This window comes from Neofelis nebulosa, chromosome 1 (assembly GCF_028018385.1).
Source record: "Neofelis nebulosa isolate mNeoNeb1 chromosome 1, mNeoNeb1.pri, whole genome shotgun sequence".
Taxonomy (NCBI): domain Eukaryota; kingdom Metazoa; phylum Chordata; class Mammalia; order Carnivora; family Felidae; genus Neofelis; species Neofelis nebulosa.
The window spans coordinates 190,875,200-190,897,803 of NC_080782.1; the positions used below are offsets into that span (position 1 = coordinate 190,875,200).

Consider the following 22,604-nt stretch of genomic DNA (forward strand, 5'->3'; position numbering starts at 1 on the left):
TTAGCTGCAATATAGAAAAGTTGACCACCGTAGTATGGAAGGGTATTTAGAGTTTGGAGGTGCACAAACCTGTGACGTACTAGCTGTGGGGCCTCAGGCAAATCATGTAACCTCCCTTCACATAGTCTGAAAGCATGGAGTGCATTCAGTCTCTTCATATATAAAAAGAGGTTCATAGTCTCTTCCTCACCACATTGTTGTGAAGACTAAATGGCATAATCCAGGCAACACATTTGTCCAGTGCTTATCCGCAAATTCCTGATTCTTGACGTCTCTTACTCTATGAACACCCTCCAAGCAGAGTTACTTTATCAGACTATCTGATGAGTTATCCAGGAAGGTCCTGAGTAACTGGGGTTTGAACACTCACTGAAGTGTGCAGTGGGGTGGCAGGTGGACGGAGGGTAGAGAGAAGCAAGAACAATCTAGAGCATTTTCCCAGAGTGGAAGTAGGGCCTGGATTCTATAGAATGATCCCCAGAGTGGGATGAGAAAGAGAAAAACAAAGGAAGATGGAGGGCAGGGAGTCCTTCCCAAAGTGCCACTTGACATAAGCTTAGTACACAGGTGAATATTTACCTTCTCCTATTGCTACATTTATTCAATGGCAATAATTAAATCTGCCTTTCCCCCCTCCATTTGCTGTCAAGTTTTTCAAGTGGGTCTATTTAAAGATAAATATTAAATAAATAAAAGTGCAGGGAGATGTAGATATAGCAAAAATTACGAATATGGCCTGAAGCTGGGGACATGTGGCACTAATGAATATAGCCTTCTCCAGGGCAGGGATCTACTTTTTCACCAAACTGTGTGCCCTGCTGGTGCCATGGGAGCACTTTGATTGAGTTTTAGTATCAATCCTTGTGTGCTACTGGCATCTTAGAGACCATCTCTTGCCCTCTCTGCCCTGAAACAGAGGCATTTCCACTAACAATGTGAATTCTAAATTCTTAATATGTACTTGCTGAATTTACATTGAATTCATGAAGGAAGTGTGTAATGCTCTGTGTCACATTCAGCAGGGAATTATAATAAATGATCAGGAGCACAGGTTTAGAGTCAGACAGACATGAGTTCAAGTCCCTATTCTACCCATTAATAGCCCCTTAATCGTGGACAATTCATGTGACCACTCTGAGACTCAGATTCCTCATCTGTAAAGTACGTATCTGATAATAATAGCACTGAGCTCATAAGGTGTTACGAACATGAGATGATACAAATGATGAAAGGCACTTTGCATAAGGCTCGTCAGAAATATTTAATAAACATTTATCATCGCATTAATATCTTGCTAGCTATGATCAGGGAAACTTAGTGGTTCTGTAGGTATAGTACAGTTTGTGTCTGTTTTGGGAGAATGTGCATGGTTCATCTGTTGCTTTGCACAAGTCCTGCCACATAAACGTTTGAGGAATAAATGGATGAATAAGTCTTGGAAGAAGGGAGCTGATTTGGGGCAATTAGACATTTTGTCATATATGTTTTAATAGGCTTTATCGGAAAGATAGCTTATGCTTGCCAAGGTAAAGTCAATGGCTAGCCTCTTCTTAAAGGGTGGAACTTTTGGGGCACCTGGGTGGCTCAGTTGGTTAAGCAATCGACTTCAGCTCAGGTCATGATCTCATGGTTCGTGAGTTCGAGCCCCGCGTCGGGCTCTGTGCTGACAGCTCGAGGCCTGGAGCCTGCTTCCGATTCTGTCTCTGTCTCTCTGCCCCTCCCCTACTTGCTCTCTGTCTCTCTCTCAAATATAAAACATAAAAAAATTATTAAAAAAATAAAGGATGGAACTTTGTCCACATGCACATCAGCCAATGTCACCTGTGTTTTTTGCATTTCCAGGGATATGTTATGTGAAACCAGGCCAGGGGCAAGGCTCCTCATAAGGAAAAAGCACTTGGAGCAGTGCAGGACTTGGCAATGACATTGCAGCTCACACTGTGTTATAATCCCAGAATTGGACAGGTGGAATTATTTTACTCATCTAGGAAATACAATAATTCCCTCTAAATATGCTGCCTTAAGAATAGCCTTGCTCATAAAATTTGAAGTGATTTGTAAACTTTTTTTAATGTTTATTTATTTATTTATTTATTTATTTATTTATTTATTTTTTATTTATTTTTGGGACAGAGAGAGACATAGCATGAACGGGGGAGGGGCAGAGAGAGAGGGAGACACAGAATCGGAAACAGGCTCCAGGCTCCGAGCCATCAGCCCAGAGCCTGACGCGGGGCTCGAACTCACGGACCGCGAGATCGTGACCTGGCTGAAGTCGGACGCTTAACCGACTGTGCCACCCAGGCGCCCCAATGTTTTTATTTTTGAGAGAGAGAGACAGAGTGCAAATATGGGAGGGGCAGAGAGAGACAGAGACGCAGAATCCGAAGGCGGCCCTGGGCTCCTGGATCTGGGCCCCAGACTCCAGCCTCCAGGCTCTGGGGTGTCAGTCAGCACAGAGCCCGAATCAGTGGGGGAGGCTTGAACTCAGGAGCTGTGATATCATGACCCAATCTGAAGTCAGATGCTCAACTGACTGAGCCACCCAGGCCCTCCATAATTTGAAGTGATTTTTGACCAAGACGGCCTAATGTTCTGTTCAGCTTGACTACAACTCAGATAGGCTTCTTCCTGATTTTAGGTCCTCATCCTCCCTTTTCTTAGCACATTTGCTTTAGAAAACTTTCAGTTGTTTATATGTGGAATCTAAAAACAACAGAACAAATGAATAAACAAACCAAAAGTAGAATCAGACCTATAAATACAGAGAACAAACAGATGGTTGCCAGTGAGGAGGCGGTCGAGGGATGGGCAAAAGGGAGGCAGAGGAGTGGGAGATACAGGTTTCCAGTTATGGAATGAATAAGTCAGGGGAATAAAAGGTACAGTGTAGGAAACACTCAGTGGTATTGTAATGTGTCGCATAGTGGTGACAGATCGTAGCTACACTTGTGGAGAGCATCTCATAATGCACTGACTTGTGGAATCACTGTGTTGTTCACCTGTTACGAATGTAACATTGTGTGTCCACTATACTCAAAGAAAAAAAAGTATTACCAAAAACTTGTAAATTCTTTCTATGTCCCTTTGAGATGTAAATCTTCTACAACCCAGAAAAGTTTCTCAAGGACTGAGGCCTAGCCCTCCGAAACGTAATCCTCGAAGGAGATAGCACCCCTGTTTCCCAGTCTCTGTAGGAAGATAGATGCATCCCTTCAATAAGGGCTGATTAGCAAATACAGATAGCCTAGCCGCATTGACCAAGCTCCCCACTAAAAGTTCTCCAGTACTTTTCCATTAGTCCACTTTGGGGTTAAAAGTATCTTCCTTTATCTTCAATCTTTTATTTCAGTAGAGTTGAGTTCAATCTCTTTTCCCTATTGCAATAGTATTGGCCTCTATTGCAATAGTATCGAATAAAGTTATCCTTGTCATTTATAACAAATGTCTGGTACAATTTTTCTTTTACAGTTCTCTGAGTTACAAAGGGGGAGGTGGAGACTCACTCTGTGAATTTACTGGCTATCACTAAGTGGGCATTATACCTATTACAATTAGATAGGTGTCTTAATGACCAAAGCTACTGCTGAAGTTCATGATCAACTGTGAATAGAATGTGGACTGCTTGGCTTTAACATACACTGAAGACGGTGGTGTCAGGGCTCAGGCTGAAGCCCAAGCACCATGACTTAATTTCCCCAAGTGAGGGCTTGCCGGATATGTTGATTTTTTAAAAAGCATTCTGCTCTAAGAGGGTTAAGTAATTGAGACTCAGAAGGTCTGAGGTGGAACTGAAGGCAGGAAATGGGTAATTTCACCATGTTGAGCCAAGAGAATTCTGGAAATTAGTCAGATCGTTGATTTAAACAATTTGTTTTTATCATATTTTCAGATCCGACTTCTGGCTGAAATAACAAGTTCTTTTTATTGAGTTATAATTAACGTATAACATTAGTTTTAGGAGCACAGCATAATGATTTGGTACATGTATACATTGAGAGATGCTTACCACGTTAAGTTTAGTTAACATCCAGCACCTGACAAAGTTACAACCTTTTTTTAGCAACTTTCAAATATACGATACAGTATTATTAACTATAGTCACCATAGTATACATTATATCCCCAGGATTTATTTATCTTAACAGTGGAAGTTTGTACCTTTTGACCACCTTCACCCATTTCAGCCACCCTTATCCCCTGGATGTCTGACAGCCACTAATCTGTTCCCTGAAGTAGCTTAAATTTTGAAGGTCACATCACTCCTTTCCCTAGAACCTCTGATAATTTCCCTCTGGCTTAAGGATATCATACAGCCTTCTTAAAATGGTATCATGGTCTTGTCTTGATCTCTCCATTCTTACGTCTTACTGCCCCCTTTCTCATGTCTCGTGATTCAACCATTTTGACCTGTTTCAAATTCTCTGGACAGACCACGTCTCTGCCCTCAAGACTGCATTTGCTATAATCTCTGTCATAAAGGCCCCTCCACCTCTCACCTGGCTAATCTAGCTCATCCTCTTGGAAACCTCCCCTCACCTCATAGAACAGGGTTAGGGGCTGCTTCTTGGTACCCTCAGACTGTCCTGTTTATATCTCTGTGACATGAGACTTATAAAACATATAATTATTGCCTTTTTATTCATCTGTATGCTCTACTAAGGCAGGAACTCTGCCTTGTACATTCTCTGTATCCTCAGGAGACTTGCCTGACCCGGGAGAAATATAGACAATGTTTTCCAGGGTCACTGTCAAGAACTCAGGCTGAGTTTACAAACTGAAGAGAAAGACGGGTCTGCATTTAGTGCTAGCACATAATATACAAAGGTAATATCCAATGCGAGCAGCAGAAACAATAAGAGTAACAATCTCCACAGGGCTTCTTGACTTTAGTTAGGTTTTAGGAAGCCTCCTCTTACTCCAATAAATCCGAAAAGTACTAGTGTCAAAGTTTTCGAGGTCCAGGTGAAGGGCAGATTTTTTGGTGACCATGGGGATTCGTAGAGCACCTCGAAAATGACCCTAGAGGAATAGTCTGGGACCAGGCAGGTTAGTCAGTGTGATGGGTACGTCATGAAGAGGCCCGTTTTATCAGAGCAGGGAGATCTATTTTTAGACCTCGGTGCTTTACATGGCTAGTCTCTGAGCCAATCTGGGCCTTCATGCCCATGCAGGCCATGCCTGCTGGCCTGGGTCCTAGTGAGGGAGTTCAGCTGCCTGCTGCACACTTTCCCCTGCTCTTCTGTTTCCTTGCCTCTCAAAACCAGCACCCCTACTTCTATAACACTTGTCCATCCAACTGCTGATCTTCAGTCATTACACTGAAGGAAAGCTGCTCTGTACATCGCGGGTTGGCCATTCCTGTGAGAAAGAACATCCCAACCTGAGGCGCCGCGGTCGGTTCTCTGCCGTGGTGTTCAGTCCCGCGGGTCTGGTCGAAATGCTTCATGGCCCTGGGCAAGGCGAGCAAGGGAATGCTTTGTGACAGCTCGGAAGTGATGCTTGGACTGGCCCTTGCAGTATTTCACCTTGTTATGGCACTTTCTCAGTTAAGGCTCATGACGGCTCTTTGGTGTCTTCAATGTGATGACTGGTAGTTAAGAGAAAGGTGAATGAGTCAGCACTTCTATAAAATAAGACTTCACCTGTGAATACTGAGTTAAAAAGAAAAAAAAAGGATTGATGCCCTAAGTTTTAAATGTTATTTTGGATCAAACTCTAACTGCGCTTGATGAAAATGCACCTGAGGAGTGCTCACCTGTGCACATCTGTACTAGAGTAGACAGTAATCCCAACTAGAGCTGTTGAGGATTAGGGACCTTGATGGGCTGTCAGTCTCCTCAGTCAAGGCCTGATGCTTAAATGGAGAAAATGTACAGGGTGCTTGGTATGATGTGGCGATCACCTGCTTCTGCAGCCATACTGGTCAGTGTTCCCTCCTTTAACTGGTCTGCTTAGCTGTTAAATCCCCCTCTACGTCCTGTCCCCAGGGCTCCCTCCTATATGCTCCCACAGGACCCTGTGAGTGTCTCTAGCCCAGCACAGAGGACACCACATGGTAATTGTATATTTACAGCCCTCTCTTTTCACAAGATTGTGAAATCCCTTGACAACAGGGGTTGTATCTCATTAATCTTGGAAACTTCCAAACCTAGCACAATCCCTGTTTCAAGATTAGCACTGAGCGAATCCATTTTTAAAAGATTAATGAATAGGAGATATTATTATTTTTAGTTCCACAGTAGATCTACATATATTAAGGCTTTAATAATATTTTGGATATCTAAAGATCAAATATTCACAAATTAAAACACAATTTTCATCATAAAAAGTTTTTAAAAAGCACAAAAGCTTTCATAAAACAGAGAAAAGAAAGAAAATATTCCTATTCCCAGTTTTCTTTTTCTTTTAGCAGTATTTTAAACACTTTACCAGAAGAACTTCAGGACATTTTGTCAATTTTTTTTTCTAAATTTGTTTTCCTAAAAATTCCCACTGGGACTGGAAATGCATTAAATGTAGAATAGATTTGGGGAGAACTATTATGTACGTGATTTTTTTAGTTTTCCCATTAGACCTATGATTTCTCACACCAGTTATACAAGCTTTTTTTTTTTTCTTTTAAGATGTTTGGGAGTTTTCTTCACTGAGATTATTTCAAGGTATATTGTTTTCCATAGTTTTGAGTTCAGATTAAAAATATAGTGTTGGCAAGGAGAAAAGGGAACCCCTGTGCATTATTGGTGGTAACTTAAATTGGTGCAATCACTATGGAAAACAGTATGAAGATTCCTCAAAAAATTAAAAATAGAACTACCATATGATCCAGCAATTTCACTTTTGGGTATTTACTCAGAAGAATTTAAGTCGGGCTTTTGAAGAGATACCTCTATTCCCATGTTCACTGCAGCATTAGTCACAGTAGGCAAGATATGGAAATGACCTAAATGTCTATTGATAGATGAATGGATAAAGAAAATGTGTTATATAAGTACAATGAATTATTATTTGGAATTAAAAAAAGAAGGAAATTCTGCCATATGTAATAACATGGATGAACCTTGAGGACATTATGTTAAGTGAAATATGCCAGTAACAGGACTAATACTGTGTGATTCCACATATATGTGATTCCACATACATGAGGTCAAATTCATAGAAGCAGAGGGCAGAATAATTGTTTCCATGGACTGGAGAAGGGAGAAATGGGGAATTTCTACTCAATGGTTGTACAGTTTCATTTATGCAAGATGAACAAATTCTAGCAATCTGCTATACAACATTGTGGCTATGATTAACACTACTTTAATGTACACTTAAAAATTTAAGAACACAAATCTCATACTCAACAGTGAACCAACCAACCAACCAACCAACCAAAAAGAAAGCCAAGATTAGGGGAGTTACTGGAATGTACTTAGTACTTGTCTTATTCTGAATAACTTCCTAACATACAAGTGAGTCTATAATATGCAAAATTTTTCTAGGTTCAGTTTTCATATCTGTAAAACAAACATACAAATAAGTGAGCAAACAAACAAAAAGGATAGTAAGACTAAATACTAAAAACAAGAACAAAATCCCTAGCCTCAAAGTTCAGCACTGTAGGGGCACCTGGGTGGCTCAGTTGGTTAAGTATCCAACTTTGGTTCAGGTCATGATCTCATGGTTTGTGGGTCCGAGCCCCATGTCTGGCTCTGTGCTGAGAGCTCAGATTCTGGAGACTGCTTCAGATTCTGTGTCTCCCTCTCTCTCTGCCACTCCAACACACACACACTCTCTCTCTCAAAAATAAATAAAAATTAAAAAAAAAAAAGTCCAGCACTGTGTCCCCAGCAAGCCAGTACTGAAGTACAAAGTCTTGCACTTCCCCACCTCCTCCCCAATCTCCAGTGTACTTGTGTAAGGGTCAGAACTCCATACAAGAGTGGAAAAACTGAGAATCCACACCTCATTGGGCTCCTGTTCCTCCTTCACTATTCTGTTTAGTAGAAATTGGAGACCAATATCAGTTGGCAAGTTTCTTTTATCCTGCTTCTGTCTTATTGTCCTAGGGAGAAAAGAAGGGATCTACAATTGAAAGGAGGTCTTAGGCAGAAAGAATAATTGATCCCTGCCTCTTACTTACAGGGCTGTGAAACAATAATGTTTAATGGATAAAGAGTGAGAGGAATATTGGTATCTCAACTTTGGTCGTCTACTTGTGTTTTTTCCCTAAAGCCTTCCATGGTGTATAGATCTGATTTTTTTTTTTAAAGAATCAATTCACTTCAGTAACATTCAATTTCTCCTACAGGCATTGTTGTGAAATCTCATTTTCTTAAAGACCATAAGAAGTAACTCATACATGTTTTAATGATTAAACTGCTGACCCTCACGTAAATTGTCAGTCTGCAGAAACATGAACAAATAAATAGTTACAGTTTTAAGTCACTTAAATTTTGTTATAGTTTGTTATGCAGCAATAGCTAGCTGATACATTCTCCTTATTTTCTTTAAACACATTTTTTTAATATTTATTTATTTATTTTTGAGAGACAGAGAGAGACAGAGAGAGACAAAGCACAAGTGGAGGAGGGGCAGAGAGAGAGAGGGAGACACAGAATGCGAAGCAGGCTCCAGGATCTGAGCTGTCAGCACAGAGCCTGACGCAGGGCTTGAACTCACAAACCGTGAGATCATGACCTGAGCCGAAGTCGGATGCTCAACCGACAGAGCCACCCAAGTGCCCCTCAGTCTCCTAATTTTCAATAAGCACCCATAGTCAATGAGAAGAAGATAGTACATAAAAAATAGTGGTCATTTAATAAATTTTTGTTGGATAAGTGAATTATATGTGTTAAATAAGTGAATGAATGTATGAATGCAAGAAACAATACAGTCATACTTTTTTCTTAGCCAAATTTCAGGTTTTCAAAAGTCCATTTTGGTGCCTTGAGTGTTGGTTTTCTCTCCATTGCTCTGTCACTTGGCATACACCTTTCTAATAGCAGCAATTGCACTGCATTGCCCTTATGTGTGTGTGTTTCATTAGATTATAGGCAACTTGAGGGCCAGGGCTATTTACTAGTCATCTCTGTATCCCTGGTGCTCATTTACTCAATGTACTCAAAAGGTGAGTCTTTTGGTTTTAAAAGTGTATATGAGGTTTTGGCCTCTGGAAACTGGGTGGCAGCACTATTGATATCAGTGATTTTAAGCCATGGCTGAAAACTAAAATAATTGGAAAAGCTTTAACACCATCAGAGTCCAGCCTCACTTCGGGACCTTTTACAATCTGTGGGAAGTAGTACTAAGCAATGCTAATGTGCAGCCAGCGTTGAGAACTTCTGAGTCCAAACGTCCTCAAAGTTTATTAGTATTCCGGTACTGGGAAATGACCTTCTCCTGCAACAAGAGGAACCTATTAAGAAATAATTCGGAATTACTACATATTCTAATTTTCAAAGTTAAAACATGGGTGATAATTGAAGTGCTACATATTATGCTATATTAGGGACGCGTGAATTGTGTACATAAAAGGGTAATTCACATCAAAATCTTATTATTTTAATTTTTCCTTTAGTTTTTTTCACCAACGCTCTAACATATTCCTTGAAGTTTTTTTTTTCACGTTTTGATAAACACCAATTCCATTTTTCCATTTTATATTCAGCTAAGAGTTTTAAAATATTTTAATGTTTGCGCTTTGGTTTGATTTGGAACATTTTGAAATGGGTCATTTAAAAAAGTTTTTGTTCAACAATAGCTCATCTAGAACAAGTCGCTCAAGATTACCTCCTGCATGAATATTTATATCTTAAGGTCTCAATTTGACAACATTAAGCTCTGTATTCTTATTTCTTTAACAACCAAAACATATTTATAGATTGATTTTAATGCAATTTTTTCCCCATTTGAATACACTATGATTAAAAGTTCACAGCCTTGGTTACATTATATAATTTGAGAAATAACCAACAATGTCCCTAGTGATTAAATATTCAAGTTTGCAATTATTTTGTAACTTTTGTTCTGCTCTTCGCTCACTCTAAAAATTATCATAAAATTTTGAAAGATGTCCTCAGTGTAGAATATGTCCATAAAATATTAAATATTCAATTTTCCTCTATCATGGCTTGAAAAATTCATAATTACATGATGATCCACATAATAACTCATTCTGAAAAGTCATATATGGCACTCCCTCTGTGACTGAGTTAATAATTTACTGCTGTGTGGGATTTTCACTCTGCACTGTTAGTCTTGGGAACATTTATTAAGCAAATGTTCATTTGCAAAGATCAGGATGTGAATGAAGAGGGTAAGAATTTAATGAGGAGTGACAGACAGGTGAACTGATTCCATATAGAACTTTAGTACAAGGGAAAGCAGAGAGCTTTATCTTTCGTTGCCTCGATAGACACCTGAAATGAAATATAGAAGACAGAAGGCAGGAGAAAAAAAAATGATGCTCTCCTGCAGGGGCCAACAGGGGGATAAATCAAGGAAAGCGAGGAATCCAACTCAGGCCATTTGAAATGATGCCATCGAATGTGATGCTTTGAGCTTACATAGCATAGGGGATGCTGACTTTTTGTTTTAAAGTCACCAAATGCTGCCAAAGAGAATATTTCATCTCTTCTCTGTTTTCCTTTGATATTCCAAATTTTCGTTGACAATAGCTTGAGTGACCAAAGCATGCAATTGAATGATAAGCTGGCAGAGTAAGAAGCTTCTCGAGGACTGGTTATCTTAGGGCTTAGAATTGCTTACAGACTTTGGGAAAACCATGCTACTTAAATAACGGCCCACAATTTTTATGTTAATACCTAGTAATAAACCTTATAAATGAATAATCCATATTTTCTTAATTGGGTCAGTTCTGCAGAGATATAAGCCACATCAATGAAACAAGCAGTTGGTGTTTGATTTATTGAATAATCATATCATGTGGTAACTGTGACTTCACCTTTCCATGTTGTCTTGGACGGATCTTAGAATATTCATGGAAGTGATGGGTCACCAGGACAGGTCATCAAATGGGACTAAGAAGGAAAAGGAGTATAGAACCCATGCATAGGTAACTTCTGTGCCATTTTCATTTCTTTTTGGAATATGGTGAGGGTTAAGTAAATACATTAGTAAATACAACTAAAATAAATTTACAATAAAAAATAAGAGGCCATAATACAAACTAATGATTTAAATACATTGAAGATTTATCTGTTTAGCTGATTGGAGATAGATTTAATTTGTTCCCCCCCACCCCCCCTTAAAAGCAAAGGCTACATTTGATATATTTGACCATGTTGAACTTTGCCTGAGCCAGGTGGTCCTGAAAAATAGCGGAAGTTAAGATACACACGGATATGAGTAGGCCTCGGTTCAAGTCCTGACTTTGCCATTGAGTGGCTGTGTGACATTAGACACATCACAACTCTGAGTCTGTATCCTCAAATGTGAAGAACATGCATTATAGAGTAGATAGTCTTTTCAAAATTCTTACAGCTCTAAAATTCCATAGTTAGAGAATGATGCTGGCATTTTCATATAGACCGATAACATCCATTCTAAAATACTTTTTCCTCTGTGCCATCCTGATAATTGTTTTCAGAGGCAGATCTTGATATGGTCTAATCATAGATCTTGATATATCTAATGTTTTATTTTAATTCTTTTTATCCATAGGAAGAGGCTATGGATTCTGGAATTTAAGCATTTATTCTAAAGGTAAGCCAGAAATATTTGTGCTAAAATATACCCTTGTACTTCCATCTTATTACCTGGAGATGTTTGCTATTTTGACCAATAATAAATACAGGATTTCCCTCCTGGGCAGTTCCCTGGGGCTTCAAATTTATGTAAGACCTTAGGTACAATGCCCGAGCATTATCATTTCAAATATGCAGGTACTTTAAAGGGACTTGTCTTCAATATTTTCCTCTTCGTGGAGATATGAATAGAAGCTGGCCTTAATTAGCAATCAGTGAGAAACCAGTGAAATATATATTTTTTTAAGATGCGAAGGAAGTTTTGGCATCTGGTTTTAACTCAGGTCCAGCTTTTTAAGGAAATTTCTTCCCACTTTATAAACAGAGAACCATAATTTTTGCAATGGTATGTTTTAGAGGCATTTTGAATAGGACGGGGAGCCTGTGGTCTCTTTTACATGCCATCAGAGGTTTAAATATATCAATTGCTACATTTTGTGTGTTTTTGTGTAAGGGAAATATATTTAATAATGTTTATTTGGAACTCAAAATTAGTCTAGTCTTTTTAATCTCCTGGCCTTGTCCTCATCCTTGATCTCAATCTTCATTTTCGAATACTATGAAATCTAAATTCCAGCTGTCCTTGCTGAACCTCAGACTGTACCAATGGTCAATTTACTCTTGTTTGCTACAACAAAGTCACACCCCAGGAAAGGCTCAATTTTTGAGACTGATAGGGACTGGAAAAGGATTTATCACCAAGTTCTTTGAATAACAATGAGTCAATTTCCTCATCAAAAATATTAGTTACCAGGGTCTAAATGAGGTCACTTTCAAATGCCAGGAAGAAATACAGTACTCAATGGTCTACCCTAAGTAATTCTTATAACTATAAATTTCAAGATGAAGCAGGCAGAATTTTAATCCTAGCACTGAAAAAACTCGAACTTATTTCATCTCTCCTTAAGAATAATGGGGAAAACAATATCAACAGTAACAGTGGATATTGGAGAAATAGTCTCTCAGTCACCAAATACAATGAGTTTATCATTAATCTGTGTTCCTGCATGGTAACACCAAAAGCATGCATACATGTATATAAAATGTATAGCCTCATATATTCATCATTAAATGTTGCCAACAATACAAAGTATAAGATTTTGTAACTGCCAAGAAAATATTTTGTAAGATATGTAAACTGGAGGCTCCACCGAGTTGCTCAAAAATTATTTGGTTAAAGGGTAAATACACCTTGTACATCATAATGAAAGTCTTATAGGTAGGGGTGGAGATTAACACTTCAGGCTGTCTACAGAATATTAATAAAATTCAATATATTTTCTAAAAGGTATAATTTATATTTTGTGGAAATGAGACCCTTTTCTAATAAAATTCTTCTGTCCTTCATTCTGTTCATATAATTTTGCTATAAATCATCCTGTAGGAATTTTCCCCCTAAATATTCATCTCAGGGAGAACCTATTTAAATAAGCCCTCTTAGCAAGATCTTTCAGAATTAAAATTATACCACAAGCGATACTTCATCCAATATGTTTCCTCCTATAAAATTTTCTTATTCCTGAAATAATATTTTTGTTGAATTACATTATGTTAAAACTGTTGATTTGAGGTGACTTCAACAGTAAAGAAACGCTGTGTTAAAAGACCAACAAATTATCTCAGCCTTTTTAATTGCACCATCTCTGAGTCTCTATCACTGCAGCTCCTTTCTGCTCCCCATCTACATATATAGTGAGAAAAACCTAAGGGCATTATTCTCAGCTTCACCACAAAGAAAGAATAAGAAAGAAGAAAAATTGCTGCTGGATATACTAGGTTTCCTTGGTTTCTGGTAAACTAGAACATTATGCTCTTTCATAGTCATCTGAAGCTAATTTTACTCTACTGTCTGGTAGTCATTAGAATAAATTCTCCTCTTTTATTCCTGATAGGAATATAATAAGTAATTTGATTTCTGAGGATGTGAGGTATAATATGAAGAGTAGATGGTCATGTCAGTCATTCACAAACACACACACACATTCGTGCACACACAATACATTAATGTCAGGTCCTATGCAAAGTCTCATACTTGGGGGTGTCCCTTGAGGGTATTACAGGAAGGCTCCAGGGATCAGACAAACTGCAGGGCTCAGAGAAGGGTTTTGATGGGGTAATTAGCAAGTTTCTTGCTTTTATAAAGTATCAGGTGCTTGACAAGTGAATATTCACATGCTTTACTTCATCTATGTCTTTTATCGGCTCAACGAGGTACGTGGAACAGTTTTTGTCACCTGCATTTTCCATATGGAAACTGAGGTTTAGTTAGGTAAAGTGACTTCCCAAGATTACGCTACTCACGGTATTATTTTTGGATGCAGAGCGCAGGATTCCACTATTGTGTTTCTGTCAACTCACCTTTGAATCCTCCTGGGCTCTCCAGGGGCCCTCGTATCATCTCAACCCTAAGCATCAAGCAGGAGATGAAATGGGGCTCCGGTTAAATGTTTGCATTCATTGTTTGTTGTTGAATATATATGAGAAGCAGTAGTGGGCACAGCCTCAATAGTCCTTGCAAACATTGGGCACCTTGATAAACGCTCTGTGTGGGACAAATGGCATCATAGCCTATAGTATAAATATGTTTAGGAACAGAGCTCGCTGTCCTTATAAGCTGTGACTTGCAAACCCATTTAGCTTCTTAGAGAAGAGGGGTAGCTGAAGAGTAGCTGCAGGCCTTCAGTACAGTCCACAGATATTTATTAAGTGCCATACTAATTACAAAAATAATATTTACTGGAGGTGTACTATGAGCTGGATTCTGTTCTAAATATTTGTAGATGAATCAACGCAATACACACAGAAGTGCTATTGCTCTTATTACTATTATTGATTATATCTATTATTATCTTCCCTACTTAAGAGGTAAGGAAAATAAAGCACAGAGAGGTTAATTATTTGCTCAAAGTTATACAACGAGGAGGTGATGGAAACAAGATCTGAACCCAGCCAGAACTTGGGCTATGCTGTGCTGCCTCTCTGTATCTTAGAAGCTACGCTCAGCGATGAAGATAGAAAAATCACCAAGGTTTTGTTTCCTAATGAATCCAGAATCTATATGGGAGAGACAGACACGAAGTGCTTTTCATGTGAGAGTTGCCACAGGAGGGGTTCAGGCAAGGTTCAGCTCACGCCCAAAATCTAGTGCTCCATTTCTGAGTGCTCTCAGGCAGGTGGTCCTGGGAATAGGGAGGTTCCCAGAGAACTACTACTGAGAAAGTAGGCAGGGGCCAGGTCAGAAGAGCTTTGTAGAAGTGTAGCTTGGACTTCATCACAGAGACCATCGGGAACCACAGAAGCATTTTAAGTAGGGGAGTCATATGAAGTTTTTGTTTTAGTAAGAGACCCTAGAATCATTAGAAAGGATGGATTCAAGGTAGTGGTAGAGATGTGCAGCAGTCAGACTAATGATTGCAACGTGCTATGAGAAATGATGGGGCATCCTAAACCAGGGAAATGGTGGTGAGAATTGAATGGAGAGAGAGCTCTACACCTAAATGCTTGCTGTTCCCAGGCTTAATCTTACTAATATCATCAGTTTCTTTTACTATTTCCTTTCCTTTAGTATTTTGCCCAGGTTATTTATCTGCCTTGGAAGAGAATGTTACAGAAAGGCAGGACATCAATTTGGATACATTCTGCTCTAGATAGCAAAAATCCAAATGAAAATGGCTTATCTCAACATAAAAGTTTTGAGCTAGGGTACTTCCCGGTTTGGTTAATTTAGGAGCTCAATGACAATAGCAAGGAATCATTTTATCCCATTTACCTGTGCTACGTTTCTTAGTATCACCTGTATGCCCTATGGCTAGGTGTCCTCATGGTCTCAAAATGGCTGCCACAGTCCCAGGAATCAAAATCAGCAGACAGATTAGGGAGGAGTTCAACTTCCCCTGACACATTTAACTGCCTAATAGAAAACCAAGTTTCTTGCGGCAAGGAAGAAAGAAGGAGGAACTAAAGAGAAAACTAACAGTGTTCTCCCAGAATACAAAGAGAAAAAACATAGTATTCATCTTGTTGCATTAAAAGAATAGGATTATGCAGCAAGGATCAGCCTCGTGCGCTAAGTCATCTGAACAAATTACCTGAATTTCTTTCTCTGCTCTTTAAGTGTGTCATTAGATAGGTTTAGCGAGTCTGATCATAGTTTCACGTAAATGAGGTTCAGACTGGAAAAGGAAGTAGGGGAAAATTGTCTTGTCGTTTTTGGCCCCAGGAGATTATGCCCTGATTTCCCTTCTTGGATTGGTTTGGGGAAGCAAGGGTAGTGTTGTGGTGTGTGAGGAGGTCACACTGGTGTTAAATAGCTGACGAGAAGCAGTGAGCAAGAGATGCCTGTGTTGCATTGCCCGTTTGGAATTCTGGAAGGAGTCGGCAGAGAGCCCTGTGGAGGGAGAGGGTGTGGTCAGACAGGACGAAGATCTAGCTAGCTCTTTTTCGGCTTTCTCAGTTGCTTTTCTGCAGTTCCGTGCATTGCAGAAGTTGAGTCGACACATAGCCTGTCTTGGGGACAGCACTACAGAGGTCTCTGCGTGAGACAAGACACTGGATAGTAGACATGGTGGAGACCCAGAGTCTCCAGGAGCCAAAGGAATAAATCACAGGTTCATGAGCTGCAGGATTCCCAGCCAACAGGTGGATTCAAGACATAGCAGAGATGTGTAGGTGCCAGCCAAGGACTAGCCAGCCTCCACCCTCCTCTAATGTCAGGAAGCCACATTCCCCTTCCCTTTTATTTGTGGAAGCTGCATTTGGTAGAGAAGAGTATCCGACAGTCTGAACCGAGATGAAGTGAAAATAAACACAGCAACCCTGCCACATGGTCTACGGCATGGAGCAGATCTCTGGGACAGTTAGGCTTTTCATAAGCCTGGTGTTTCTTCTTCCCTAAAGTCTTGGTTCCTCTCATATAGCATGGCATACGACATACAAACATGTTTACAACAAATCTGCTTGGGAAAAGAAGGAGAAAAACATTTAACAAACCCGTAGGATGCCTGCTCTTTTCTATAAGAATATTCTGTTTATTCCTATTTGTAAGAAGAAATATTTATTACTAATGGAGTGCATTAACTAAAGGAAACATTTGTGTTAAGAAAGTCTTTGCTAGGAGGGATTTACTGAGATAAGGCCTAATTCTTTAATTGCCATTAATTTGTATCTAATTAAAATAGGGACTAAAAAGTACAGTGAGTATAAGTGAAGGAAATCAAGGTGGTGAAAGATCTGGAAACCTGGGGGAGTTCCACCGTAGAATATAAGGCAGTAGCAAAAAGAAAAAAAGTGACAACAATAAACTGCCGCCACGTGTGTATTGATAAAATCAGCAAATCAACATAAATTTGCTTTATAATTCTAAAGTGTTATGGAGAGCTAAGCTCTTTCTATCTTATCTTACCGTAGGTAGCTCCAGGGGACGTGGCCAACCCAATGGGTCAAACTGTAAGGGAGCAGGCTGCATCATCATACGTAAAATTGTGGGCTTCCTAACAGTGGAATGTGCTACTCTGAGAAACAGAAGCTGAATGTATTCAAGGAGGGGACAGATCTGTCTTGCAGGGTGAAACCAGGTGTGTGTGTCATGACTGTTTAAAGCCCCCAAGTGTCTCCTGCTCCAAGAAACCATTTCTTAACTTTCTCAGTAAAGAATTTGTTCAGTGTGGGTCTTTTCTGTCTGAAATTAAAGATGCTAAACGATTTACTCCAGGGCGCGTGTCTGGTAATTGGTGGGTTTTATGCCTGTGAGGACAGCTGGATGGAGTTGCCTGCCGTTCAGGGTATGGGCCTTGGGCCAGTGGCTGCAGCCCCACCTGGAACCACATGGGAAGGGCGGAACCCTGAGCCGAGTCGGAGATTCCAGGGCCAAGCCGTATGCGCGTGAAAGTGGGAGAAGCACCGAGCGAGCGGCTTAGGGGACTCCCACAACCGAACTCCCGGACGATGAGAGCTCAGACCTGGGGGACGTGAGCAGCTTCAGTTCAGACTCCTGCCCACAGTCCTATCAGGACAAGTCACCCAAACCTCAGAGTGAAGCCAGTGGGTCGATTTGTAGTTAAAATGAGTGGTGCCCATGGTAAGGAGAAATAATACAAATGAAAGATAAGAGATTTATTTTATTATTTTTAAAATTATTTTATTATTTATTATTTTATTATTTTATTATTAAAGATAAAAGATTAATTTTTCCTGTTGAAAATAAGGGAAGAGATTTCCCTCCTCCCCTTTTTTCTCAGAGCATTTTCCTTAGAAAACTTGTTATTGGAGATACTTTCTCATCTGTTTGAAATATATGAGAATCCTTTTTGAAACCTGGATAGGACTTTTGTCAGCTTTCTGAACAGGGAATGTCTTTCTTAAGGACTAAGGAGTCCTCTATTTAAAATGTAAGCATCAAGGAAGATAGCACCCCTAACCCCCAGCGTCTGTGCGTAATGTCCACAGTCGCCTTGTTCCAAGTTCCAAAACTACTTCCTGTCAGAGATATGAGAAGTTTCTTTTTTCTCTAGATAAAGCCACTTAGCCAACACGGATGGTCACCCCAACTACCAGGTGAAGTTAGGATGAACTACTTGTGACAAACGGCCACTGTCAAGTCCTCTGACTTGAGGGACTAGTTACTATTTATTTTGAGAACATGTATGTAATGGGTTGTGTCTGCTTGGCCACATAAGGGGGTCACTTTGTTTTCTGCAGTCTTTCAGCGGATTGCCTGTGATGCTCATCACATTGTGGCTTAATGCTTATTCAGTAATAAAAGTGTTTTTTTTTTTTTCTTTCCTACCTTTGTGGAAAGGTTTTCTGTGTTGGAAAAAAATGTTTGTCTTTTAGTTACATTTTCCCAACACCATTCTGATAAATTATTAAGTATCTTACCTATTCATCCTGTATTTCTATACTGCCATAATCTCTCACTCCTTCTCTTCCTCCCTTCCTTCTCTGTCTTCTCCTTCCTTCCACCCCCTTCCCTCCCCAACTGTTATTCATCTTTTCTTATTTTCTTCTTCTTTTTCTTTCCCAATTGGCATGTAAGCCTATTCTTCCCCAGTTTAATTATTCTGTATAGATGGGATAGTACCTTTATGAGAGGATATGTATCAGATTTTTTTTTTTTTGAAGTGACAAGGTAGACTCAAACAATTAAAACATTGGTTTTAATCCAAAATATGCTTTTCTTTGCAGGGAGAAAATTTGAGGACTGGGTCCCCTGAGGTTTAACCTTGAGAATTCAGAAGAAAGGTAGTTACCTGATATCACAAAAGAAGATACTTATTTGAAGAAACTGGTAACCATAAAAAGTAGGAACTTCTAATTTGGAGAGTCATTAGGTTGGAAATTTTAAAATGCCCTTAGTGTGGTTTAGTATAGTACAGTATGATGGTATATTATTATATTATAGCATAGTAGATTACATTATATTATAATCAGTCCTATACATGTGTGTGCATCTATCTATCTATCTATCTATCATCAGAAGCTATTTTATTTGTCCTTTTTGGGACGGCAAAAACGTTCATTTGAATCCTGTGACAAATTCCATGTGCTAGCAAACAGGGGAAATGCAAATTATTGCCATTGTTCATTTCTAAGATATTATTCTTTGGTTATAAGCCTACCCAAAGAGCATATTAGCAAAACAGTCTATTCAAAAGTACACATTAAACGAAAACACAGAACCTCTATAACGATTTAAGCAAGTGATATTATGATTCTGTTTTACTGATACTGTGTAGGAATTGGTGCCTACTGTGATTCCCTAAATCTTTGGTGGGAGGAAGATCCTGGGAGGAACTTAGCTGGGAGGAATTTAGCTTAGCCTAAAAATCAGCACATCATTTATGTCCCTGAACTTTTTAATAAGCTATAGCAGCAGTATTTCCTGATTGAATACTCTCCCTTGTCAGTATCAATAAATACTTAACCTTTTGAAGCCAAAATGTGCAACTGAAGTAAACAATGAAATATCTCTAAATTCTCTCAGAAGGTTTAGACCCTGACACTGTTTGCACAATACCGTGACTTAATTTCTGAATGTTACCTTTGTCACCCCTGATATTTTGACCCTGTCCTTGCCAGAGAGCCGTGAAGCAACTTCTAGCTTACAAATAAATACAAATAAAATCTCACATTTTGCATAACCACAGATAGAATTCCACGTTGGACAGCACTATTAAGTACTGTCTTAGGTCTACCAAAGATTCTATTTTTACCACAAATTCAAAGCTATCCGGTGTTACTTTTCTTAATTAAGCTGGGCTGCTCTCACAATTCAAAAAGCTTCATTTTTTTTTCCTGCTTAAATTAAACTCCCTGTGCAATGCAGTGACCAAAACAAATAATCTATGACCTACAAACAAGACACTTGCATTCCCTGAAGAATTACGTTCTTGTTTCCTCTAGGTTATACATCTTTGAACCTCTCTTTGCTGTAACGACCTTCTGGTGCTCATTAGCATGCTGATTACCATTAACACAGCTATAATGCAGCAATTTTCTTGGTGTATGTCGAGGAGAAATGCTCATCTGAATGCAGTCAGGGGACAAAATTAACTGCATAAATCTACAGCGCAAACTGGATCTCGTCCAACTTTGCATGCGTCGTCTTTTCTCTCCTGGCTGTGACATCATCAACCAGATTCCCACTGACGGCTTAATAAGTATCTCAGGGCTTCATATTTAATTTCCTTTCATCTCCGTATATTACATTTCAACTTAATTTCAAGAGTGCCTGACCACCTTATTACCATGTCTCATAATATATATTTACCTTAATCTTTTAGCTATGCCTCTTAATGGCTCTTTATGAGATTCATATCTACTTTACTTTTCATATCTTTTTTTAACATTCATATCTTTTTAAAAATATAGGCTAATATGGTAGGATTTCAGTACACACACACACACACACACACTGACACATTTATGGAACTCAACAAGATTGAGGTATGTAAGCAATTTGTATTTTAGGAGGGAAGCATAAGTATTACTCTTGTGCAAGATAGAAGTATATGAATAGTCATCAAAGGTAGTGAACTTTTAAAGGAGAGAACAAAAGATGTATGAGATCTGGGGGTTTTTTCTTGCCACTTTCACATTCACCCAATGGTTTGTTAACAACACTGGTCACCAAGTGTGAATTGAGGATTGCTAACTCTCAGTTTGCAGGTTTTGAAGCTGACAGGAAAGCTCATGTGACCCTTTGAAATTTTTTTCTGGATTGTTCTTCAAGGGCCGTATTTTAAATATTATAACCATTGAACAAATGGCATGAAGAAGATTATGAAATTGTGTTTCCTTAATGGTTACACGACTAGCATGATAACAAATGTGTCAGAGTCAAAATCACTATTAAAATAAAGTAAGATTTGATGTGATTACAAAAGAAATCAGTGTGATTTATCACTCTAAACAGGGAAGAGAAAGTTATGTGTTTTACAATCAAGAATGGTGTAAAGTTCAAAATAATATTCTTTACAAACCATAAACTGTGGCAATTTTTATTTTTAAAACATGAGATAAATTCTACTGTGTGCTTTTCCAGTTTAAGAAAGCAGACTGAGAACCATTCATTTGCTGCCTTGGGGTGGTTAAACTCACGATGAGTATCCTCCTGGTAGTTTCCCTAGGACTTCCCAGCATGGAGGGGACCGATGAAAGCGTAGGGCAAGGAGAAACAGACTGGTGCCACTTCTCATAATGCACTCTGATCCACTCTTTATCAGCAATATGAACAAAGTGTTGTGGACGCTCATGGAAGGGGAGATTAATTCTGACCCTTCCCTGGGGGAATAGAGTTGAGGGACATGACTCAGGGAGTGTGGGATGGTGTTGAGGAAAAAGGAAATATTTGAATTGAGTTTTGAAGATGGGGTAGAATTATGCTACAAATGGTAGGGAGAAGAGAGCCTTCTCCTCTCACCGTGACTGTTACAACCATAGGAGTAGAGTTGCTGAATGTCAAAGTAGGAAAGGACTTTAACGATCCATTCTCTGCTGCTCACCCCCCACAACTTACAGGTGAGGGTTAGCACTACCTCTCCCTGCTTGTGAGATAGGGGATAGGCCAGTATGTGTGTAAATATATCACTAATGCAATGAATGATAAACTTTCTAATATTCCCAGTTTTCATTTCATACAAAAATAAAGAATGGTAGGGGTGCCTGGGTGGCTCAGTCAGTTAAGCCTCCAACTTCAGCTCAGGTCATGATCTCCCAGTTCGTGGGTTCAAGCCCCACGTCGGGCTCTGTGCTGACAGCCCAGAGCCTCGTGCCTGCTTCCATTTCTGTGTTTTCCTCTTTCTCTGCTCTTCCCCTGCTCACTCTGTATCTCTCTCAAAAATAAATAAACATTTAAAAAAATAAAAAAAAAAAAACAAACCAGGAACCTCGGGGCACCTGTCTGGCTCAGTCAGTTAAGGATCTGACTCATGATATTGGTTCAAGTCATGAGTTCGAGCCCCATGTTGGCTATGCTGGCACCGTGGAGTCTGCTTGGGATTCTCTGTCTCTGTCTCTCTTGGCCCCTCCCCCCCCTCAAAATAAATAAATAAACTTAAAAAAAAAACACCCAGGGACCTCAAAAGATAAATGTAGCTTCCCAGCATTTCTGACTGATTCCCAAGTCACTTCTCATCTTCTTTAGCAAAATAGTTCAACAAATGCCCACAGTATCCTGTACGCAATCCAGAACACCCCAGTAAATTCTTTGCCACCAAGATAGTGGTACAGATTTGCTCTGTGGTAATCAGAAATACTGTGCCTCAAACTAAAACTCTGTGAATGGGTATATGTCTAGATTGTGAAATTTCAGCAGTCAATGCTTATCTTTCTACGTATAACCATTCAATTATTC

General features: G+C 39.3%; 1 long non-coding RNA gene across 1 annotated transcript in view; it reads right to left on the reverse strand.

Annotated features, from left to right (window-relative positions):
- Nucleotides 1-4,130: 4,130 nt before the first annotated feature.
- The window catches only part of LOC131483986 (uncharacterized), a 40,353-nt gene continuing 21,879 nt past the window's right edge, over nt 4,131-22,604 (reverse strand). Inside the window, exons 4-5 of the long non-coding RNA XR_009247973.1 lie at nt 7,950-8,049; nt 4,131-5,653 (exon numbers count right to left, since the gene is read on the reverse strand). This is a non-coding gene — a long non-coding RNA (uncharacterized LOC131483986). The remainder of the gene's footprint in view (nt 5,654-7,949; nt 8,050-22,604) is intronic.